Source organism: Pelobates fuscus, chromosome 9 (genome assembly GCF_036172605.1).
Source record: "Pelobates fuscus isolate aPelFus1 chromosome 9, aPelFus1.pri, whole genome shotgun sequence".
NCBI lineage: Eukaryota > Metazoa > Chordata > Amphibia > Anura > Pelobatidae > Pelobates > Pelobates fuscus.
The window spans coordinates 11,028,604-11,038,237 of record NC_086325.1 but is presented as its reverse complement, the minus strand read 5'-3'; positions in this window follow the sequence as shown (position 1 = coordinate 11,038,237).

The following is a 9,634-nucleotide window of genomic DNA, read 5'->3' as shown; positions in this document are numbered from 1 at the left end:
AAAAGCTGGCAGGCTAATAGTTCAGACAAGCCAGCTGTCAGACGCCGGGCAAGGGGGTGACTTTCTGACGCTTGCAGACAACTAACTGCTATTCAATGCATAACAGTGAAAAAAGTTTTTGGGTTTTTAAATGCAATCTATTGTGACACCAGATAAGAGTGGCACTGCGCAATGGCAAAGGTTGGCAGAGTACACGCTGGAGGCCTGACACCCGCTTGAAGACAAATAACTGCTATTCAATCTATAACAGTGAAAAATGTTTGGGGTTTTTTAAATGCAATCTATTGTGACACCAGATAAGAGTGGCAATGTGCATTGGCAGAGGTTGGCAGAGTAGACGCTGTAGGCCTGTGTGACGAACCCTACTGCATAGACCTGTATTGCGGGTTCATCTGTTTCCATGGGATTCGTGGATTCCCTGTCCGTACGCTATTAGTTTTTCGTTTCCTAAAGTACCGAGTAAAACTACCGAACATCGGCCACCCAGGAGAGGAGTGTGCGGCTCATTAACACCTTGACCACAAATTAGAACGTTGTGGTTAACCGCAAACACCTCTCCATTCCATTTCGTACGGGTGGTCGTCGTTCGTATGCCGACCACGAGGCGGCGGCCATTTTGGACACGAGGCGAATCAGCGGTGTTCGGTGCAAAACCCATGGATCTAAAAACGGACTCTTTATCTACCGAACACCGCTGGAGACGGCCGTCCCTCCTTCTATTCCCTTGGAGGCATACGAACCCTGTTCCGTTCGGGGGTTTTCTTCATCCGTATGGACTTACCCAGATAGCCGGCCCATGGAGTCATTCGTACACCGAAAGACTTATGAGAGACTTTGACTCCATGGCGATTGGACTGTGTACTTCGGATCTGAGCGCTATTCGGTAGGAATATGCCCTCAGATTCAGGCTATCTGGGGATACGTTGCACGAACACTATATCTTCGGTACTTCGGATTTTATGTATTTTATTGCATTTTGTGTGTTTGTGTTTAAAATGGCGATGGTTCCTATCCTCGGAGTTAATTAGGTTTCTCCCTAATTATCTCCGGGATAGGAAGAAATGTCTTATGGGTAAAATGGGGAGGGCTTGTGTTATAGCCACTGCGATTGGCTACTGTTTAATATATTTTACAGTCTTCCACCAGGTCCCCTAGGGGAGTGTCTACCTGGTGGAGACCTGCATAAATACTGGGCAGGTAGCCCCCATTAAACATATTCTGCTTGACCTTCAAAACGGAGCTTTGTCTCGTTTGTGGAGGGATTGACTATTGGGACAGCGTTTTCGTTTATTTCTAGCTGTGGAAGGATTTCGGATGGATTGCTGATCGGGAGTTACCGCATTCGTATGCTCCGGTCGGGAGTCTTATGATCGGTTATGCTGGAACTGCATTTCTGGAGAAAGGGGATTATCGGCTAAACGGCGGCTTCACTCTCCAGGCGGCGAGTGTCGTAACAACTGGTGGCAAGCGACGGGATGAATCCCACCGCCCTGAAGGCCAGCTACACACCCCGGATTGGAAATGCAATATGAGGAGTTAAGGCGTGCTACCCTTAAAGACATTTTGGAGCGCAGAGGACGATCAGCGAGCAATCTCAAGAAAAGAGAGATTATTGCTATATTGGTAGAGATGGATACAGCACAGGGAAGGGAGATAGCTAATGTGCCTGGCCTGCTGGATCTAACACCCGAGGAAATAGCGTTTAACCGGGCAGTTCAGATCAGGCTGGCACACTTTGGCCCCAACCCTGCAGCGGATATTGTAGTGCAAGTACAAGCCGCAGTAGCAGCACAACAGGCGCTCCAGAGAAGCGGAGCTACAGCAGCAGAGGTACCCCATAATAACAATGGGAAGAAAAAGGTACCATTTGCTGCTTTTAAAAACTTTATTGAGACTGAAGGAGAGATAGACGGGTTCCTGGCGGACTTTGAACGACAGTGTGCTTTACACCAGGTACCCGCAGAAGAATGGGTTCCTATCCTCTCTGGGAAATTATCCGGCCGGGCTAGTGAAGCTTTTCGGGCCATCCCAGAGGAGGAACTCACTAGCTACCGGACAGTAAAAGATGCTCTTTTGACCCGGTACGCTGTTACCCCTGAGGCGTACCGGAGGCGATTCCGGGACAATAATAAACAGGCTGGTGATTCCTATGTGGAATGGGCATGCCGGGTACACCGCACGGCAGCCCACTGGATGACAGGATGTCGAGCGATAACCGGGGAAGAGGTGCTGCAAGTGTTCCTGCTAGAACACTGCTTTGACAAATTACCTGCAGGAGTTCGAGAGTGGGTCAGGGACCGTAAACCCGCTACCTTCCATGAAGCTGCTCGTCTGGCTGACGAATACACTGATGCCCGTAAGCTCGATCAGACAGCAGCCAAGGTCCCTGCCCGAGTGGAATACAAACCGGCAGCACCTCCAACCACCAACCTATATCACCCCCCAGCACAACGTACCCCCGCTATACCGCCAGCAACCAACCATGGGCAGTCAGCCCGATTCAACAAACGGGGTTACTCCAACCAGGTCCAGTGCTTTGGGTGCAAGCAGATGGGACATAAAAAACCAGAATGCCCTTTAAACCACGCCAACCAAGCACCATCCTGGAGAAACCCAGCCGGCGGAGCCCAGCAACCACCTCAGCCTTCTGCTCACTGCCTGGAGCAGGAGGAGTTTTGGGGTTTCCTGCACGAAGCAGACCCAGTTCACGCAGCTCAGCAGGACAACCGCCAACACCACAGACAGACCGTTAAGTTGAACGGGAAAGAGGTCACTGGTCTAAGAGACACCGGGGCTACGATGACCTTGCTCCAAAAGAACCTGGTTTCGGAACACCAACACACCGGGAACACTGTGGCAGTAAGGGTGGCAGGAGGCGCCGTGTTCCGTCTGCCTGTTGCCCGGGTTCATTTGGACTGGGGAGCGGGAGCTGGACATGTGAATGTGGGGGTTATGAAGGACTTGCCTGCCGATGTTTTGCTGGGAAATGATTTGGCTCCTTTGATTTCCGCCTATGCTACTATGGGACCTGGCGAAGCCAACCCAGTGACTACCCATGCTCAGACCCGTGCTGCTGGAACCGGCCCACCTGCTGCTGAGACCCAGGTAAGGACCGATTCCCCGACTGACACCCCAGGGCCGACGTTAGTTAGTTGGGATTCCCCGGAGGAGTTCGGGAGGGAAACCCAGACAGACCCATCTCTCCAGAGGTATAGAGGCAGAGCAGATACTGGAGAGGAGGGAGCAGAGGGGGAGCGGTATGAGTGGGTGGGGGACAGGTTATATCGGATCCCTAAGCCATCCCAGAAAAGTGTTGCCCCTCCGCCGAATCGACAGCTGGTAGTGCCCGCGAAATACCGGCGAGAGATTCTGCGGATAGGGCATGATGTCCCGCTAGCCGGACATCTAGGGTCCCGCCGCACAGGCCATAGGATTATGCAGAATTTCTTTTGGCCAGGAATTAACCAGGCTGTGCGGATATATTGTAGCACGTGTGACACTTGTCAACGGGTAGGGAAGCGGGGGGACCACCCAAAAGGTAGGCTTATGTCGATGCCTATTATTGGGGAGCCCTTTGCCCGCATAGCCGTTGATATTGTGGGTCCACTGGCCAGGGCTAGTCCATCTGGTAAGAAATACATTCTCACCGTGGTGGACTATGCCACTCGCTATCCAGAGGCAGTGGCGCTGTCTAACATAGAGGCAGAGACAGTTGCTGATGCCCTGGTTAGGATTTTTACCAGGGTCGGGTTCCCTCAAGAGATTCTCTCTGACCAGGGAACCCAATTTACCGCTGTGCTCACCCAGCAGCTGTGGAGGGTATGCGGCATTAAACCGATACTTAGTTCCCCATACCATCCACAGACTAACGGTCTCTGCGAGCGATTTAATGGCACCCTCAAACAGATGCTGAGGACCTTTTCTGACACTTGCCGAGACTGGGAGCGATTCCTGCCTCATCTGTTGTTTGCCTACAGAGAGGTGCCCCAGGAATCTACTGGGTTCTCCCCCTTTGAGCTGCTTTATGGGAGAAGGGTCCGCGGACCTCTAGATCTCATTAGAGGCCACTGGGAGGGGGAGACAGAGCAGGAAGGTACCCCCATAGTGCCGTATGTTCTGGAACTTCGGGACCGCATGGAGAAACTGTCTCTGATGGCAAGAGAGAATCTCCGGGTGGCCCAGGGGAGACAGAAGGAATGGTATGATCGGGGTGCCCGACAGCGAGTATTCCAGGTTGGGCAGAAGGTACTAGTGCTCAAACCTGTGAAGGCGAACAAGATGCAGGCATCTTGGCAGGGCCCGTATAAAGTATTAGCCCAGGTGTGCGATACTACGTACCTTATAGCCAGCTGTTCAGATGACAGGATCCAGCGATCCTTTCATGTGAACATGCTAAAGGAATATCAGGAACGACCGGAGGATGTAGCCGCAGTGTGTGCCCCCGCTGCAGACGATACCGAAAGCTTACCCCTACCCGACCTATTAGCCAGAGGTGCCCAGACGGATCTGACTGAGCTCGTACAGCTAGGGGACAGGTTAAGCCCCACGGAGAAGGAACAGGCGAAACAGCTTCTGTGGGAGAAGCAGGCGACGTTCTCCCAAGAACCCGGCTACACTACCCTAGCTGTACATAAGGTAGAGACCCCTGGACAGAACCCCTTACGACAGCCCCCTTACCGTATCCCTGAAGCAGTCCGAGAAGGAATGCGGAAGGAGATAGAGGAGATGACCCAGCTTGGGGTCATCGAGCACTCCGATAGCCCTTGGGCCTCCCCTGTAGTCCTGGTGCCTAAGAAAGATGGGACCACCCGGTTCTGTGTGGACTACAGGAGGCTCAACGAGCGGACCACCACTGACGCCTACCCGATGCCACGGGTAGACGAGTTATTAGACCGCATTGCCAGGGGACGCTACCTGACCACCATAGACCTGTGTAAGGGCTACTGGCAGATTCCCCTGGCCAAAGACGCCATCCCCAAGTCGGCCTTCGTCACCCCCTTTGGCTTATACCAATTTAAGGTTATGCCATTTGGGATGAAGAACGCCCCAGCTACCTTCCAACGAATGGTGGATAGGCTCCTTGATGGTTTCCAGGACTTTGCTTGTGCATACCTGGATGATATTGCGGTCTACAGTGAGTCCTGGGAGGAACACCTGGTACACGTAGGGGTAGTTCTGGATAAAATTCGGGCCGCTGGCCTGACGTTGAAGCCAGAGAAGTGTCATCTAGGTATGGCTGAGGTACAATACTTGGGTCACAGGGTGGGGTGTGGGAGCCAGAGACCAGAGCCGGCCAAGATAGAGGCAGTAGCGAACTGGCCCACACCTATAACCAAGACCCAAGTATTGGCCTTCCTAGGGACTGCAGGGTATTACAGACGCTTTGTCCCCGACTATAGCTCGATAGCTAAACCCCTGACAGACCTGACTAAGAAGAACCTCCCTAAGCAGGTCCTGTGGTCTCCAGCTTGTGAAGCTGCGTTTCAAGCACTTAAGCAGGCCCTCGTGAATGCCCCTGTCCTGGCTGCCCCACTTCCTAACAAACGTTTTCTCGTCCATACAGATGCTTCCATGTATGGACTGGGGGCTGTGCTAAGCCAGGTCGGGGAAGATGGAGGAGAACACCCTGTCGCATACCTCAGTCGAAAGCTGTTACCCCGGGAAGTGAGTTATGCGGCAGTAGAGAAAGAGTGTTTGGCCCTGGTCTGGGCATTGAAGAAATTGAGCCCCTATTTGTATGGACAGGAATTTTCCCTTATCACGGACCACAATCCCCTTGTTTGGCTTAACCGGGTCTCGGGAGACAATGGTAGACTGCTGCGGTGGAGTTTAGCATTACAGCCATATAACTTCACCATCAGCTACCGACCCGGTAAGCAGAATGGGAATGCAGATGGGTTATCCCGGCAAACCGACGTCCTTGCTACTTCCTAGTCCGGTCATCCCCACGTTGACCCGCTAAAGGGCCAAGCCGGGTCTGCCGGAGTGTTCCACAAGGGGGGAGCCGTGTGACGAACCCTACTGCATAGACCTGTATTGCGGGTTCATCTGTTTCCATGGGATTCGTGGATTCCCTGTCCGTACGCTATTAGTTTTTCGTTTCCTAAAGTACCGAGTAAAACTACCGAACATCGGCCACCCAGGAGAGGAGTGTGCGGCTCATTAACACCTTGACCACAAATTAGAACGTTGTGGTTAACCGCAAACACCTCTCCATTCCATTTCGTACGGGTGGTCGTCGTTCGTATGCCGACCACGAGGCGGCGGCCATTTTGGACACGAGGCGAATCAGCGGTGTTCGGTGCAAAACCCATGGATCTAAAAACGGACTCTTTATCTACCGAACACCGCTGGAGACGGCCGTCCCTCCTTCTATTCCCTTGGAGGCATACGAACCCTGTTCCGTTCGGGGGTTTTCTTCATCCGTATGGACTTACCCAGATAGCCGGCCCATGGAGTCATTCGTACACCGAAAGACTTATGAGAGACTTTGACTCCATGGCGATTGGACTGTGTACTTCGGATCTGAGCGCTATTCGGTAGGAATATGCCCTCAGATTCAGGCTATCTGGGGATACGTTGCACGAACACTATATCTTCGGTACTTCGGATTTTATGTATTTTATTGCATTTTGTGTGTTTGTGTTTAAAATGGCGATGGTTCCTATCCTCGGAGTTAATTAGGTTTCTCCCTAATTATCTCCGGGATAGGAAGAAATGTCTTATGGGTAAAATGGGGAGGGCTTGTGTTATAGCCACTGCGATTGGCTACTGTTTAATATATTTTACAGTCTTCCACCAGGTCCCCTAGGGGAGTGTCTACCTGGTGGAGACCTGCATAAATACTGGGCAGGTAGCCCCCATTAAACATATTCTGCTTGACCTTCAAAACGGAGCTTTGTCTCGTTTGTGGAGGGATTGACTATTGGGACAGCGTTTTCGTTTATTTCTAGCTGTGGAAGGATTTCGGATGGATTGCTGATCGGGAGTTACCGCATTCGTATGCTCCGGTCGGGAGTCTTATGATCGGTTATGCTGGAACTGCATTTCTGGAGAAAGGGGATTATCGGCTAAACGGCGGCTTCACTCTCCAGGCGGCGAGTGTCGTAACAGCCTGACACACCCGCTTGAAGACAACTATCTGCTATTCAATTTATAACAGTGAAAAAACGTTTTTTCTTTTTAAAGGCACGCTATTGTGACACCAAATATGAGTGGCAAAGTGGACTGGCAGAGGTTGGCAGAGTACACGCTGAAGGCCTGACACCCGCTTGAAGGACACTGGCTGCTATAAGCTTACAGTGAAAAACTGTTTTTCTTTTTAAAGGCACACTATTGTGACACCAGATATGAGTGGCAAAGTACACTGGCAGAGGTTGGCAGAGTACACGCTGAAGGCCTGACACCCGCTTGAAGGACACTGACTGCTATTAGCTTACAGTGAAGAACGTTTTTTCTTTTTAAAGGCACGCTATTGTGACACCAGATATGAGTGGCAAAGTACACTGGCAGAGGTTGGCAGAGTACACGCTGAAGGCCTGACACACCTGCTTGAAGACAACTAACTGCTATTCAATCTATAACAGTGAAAAATACATTTTCTTTTTAAAGGCACGCTATTGTGACACCAGATATGAGTGGCAAAGTGGACTGGCAGAGGTTGGCAGAGTACACGCTGAAGGCCTGACACGCGCTTGAAGGACACTGACTGCTATTAGCTTACAGTGAAAAACTTTTTTATTTTTAAAGGCACGCTATTGTGACACCAGATATGAGTGGCAAAGTACACTGGCAGAGCTTGGCAGAGTACACACTGAAGGCCTGACACACCCGCTTGAAGACATATAACTGCTATTCAATCTATAACAGTGAAAAAACTTTTTTTCTTTTTAAAGGCACGCTATTGTGACAACAGATATGAGTGGCAAAGTGGACTGGCAGAGGTTGGCAGAGTACACGCTGAAGGCCTGACACCCGCTTGAAGGACACTGACTGCTATTAGCTTACAATGAAGAACGTTTTTTCTTTTTAAAGGCACGCTATTGTGACACCAGATATGAGTGGCAAAGTACACTGGCAGAGGTTGGCAGAGTACACGCTGAAGGCCTGACACACCTGCTTGAAGACAACTAACTGCTATTCAATCTATAACAGTGAAAAATACATTTTCTTTTTAAAGGCACGCTATTGTGACACCAGATATGAGTGGCAAAGTGGACTGGCAGAGGTTGGCAGAGTACACGCTGAAGGCCTGACACGCGCTTGAAGGACACTGACTGCTATTAGCTTACAGTGAAAAACTTTTTTATTTTTAAAGGCACGCTATTGTGACACCAGATATGAGTGGCAAAGTACACTGGCAGAGCTTGGCAGAGTACACACTGAAGGCCTGACACACCCGCTTGAAGACATATAACTGCTATTCAATCTATAACAGTGAAAAAACTTTTTTTCTTTTTAAAGGCACGCTATTGTGACACCAGATATGAGTGGCAAATGGAACTGGCAGAGGTTGGCAGAGTACACGCTGAAGGCCTGACACCCGCTTGAAGGACACTGACTGCTATTAGCTTACAGTGAAAAACTTGTTTTCTATTTAAAGGCACGCTATCGTGACACCAGATATGAGTGGCAAAGTACACTGGCAGAGGTTGGCAGAGTACACGCTGAAGGCCTGACACCCAGACGCTTGCAGACAACTAACTGCTTTTCAATCTATTACAGTGAAAAAAAATGTTTTGTTTTTAAATGCAAGCTATTGTGACACCAGATATGAGTGGTGGCACTGGGCAAGTGGGCACAGTATCCACTGTGAGCCTGACACAGAAGCTGCAATTAGATTACACAGGAAAAAAAAGCAGACTGATGCTCTAGCCCTAAAAAGGGCTTTTTGGGGTGCTGTCCTTACAGCAGAGATCAGATGAGTCCTTCAGGGCTGTAGTGGACACTGAATACCCTAGCCTAGCTATCCATTTCCCTAGCAGCGATGGTGAAGTCACTCATGATGGTGAGTATTGTCTGAAGTGTTCTAGAGTATTGATAGCAGATGGGTTCTCATTACGATCTTCTGGAACAAATATATAAAATAGCAGTGGTAACACATTGTCCCTGTTAAATGGCATGGGATCTGTTAAAATCACTTACAGGTTCTATATCTTGTTCCAAGCAGTAGACAAAATGAAGGCATAATAGTTAAATTAGCATTTTTTCACTTTCCCTCCTCTCACTAAGAATGCAGCTTCAGTATGAATCTAAAAGTTTACTCAATGATGACGAATAGGGGGCGGATCGAACCGCGCATATGTTCGCCCGCCGTGGCGAATGCGAACACGCTATGATCGCCAGGAACTATTCACCAGCGAACCGTTCGGTACATCACTACTAGCGATCTCTTTTGATTGTACTCCCACTCAAAAAGTAGAGTGGAAGAGGTGCCAATCCCCCTGGTCTCAACATTTTACAACCCCCTACCCAAACAGATTGTAGCTAGGGCCCAACCATTCACTTTCTTTAAAAGTGCTAGGGTGGGAGTGTTGCTAATAATGAAAACCGGTGAAGCAAACAGATAATTGAACGTGGAATTTTTCACTGTAAGTATAATCTGTCAGAATATTTCCTATTAGCGTGATTAGTG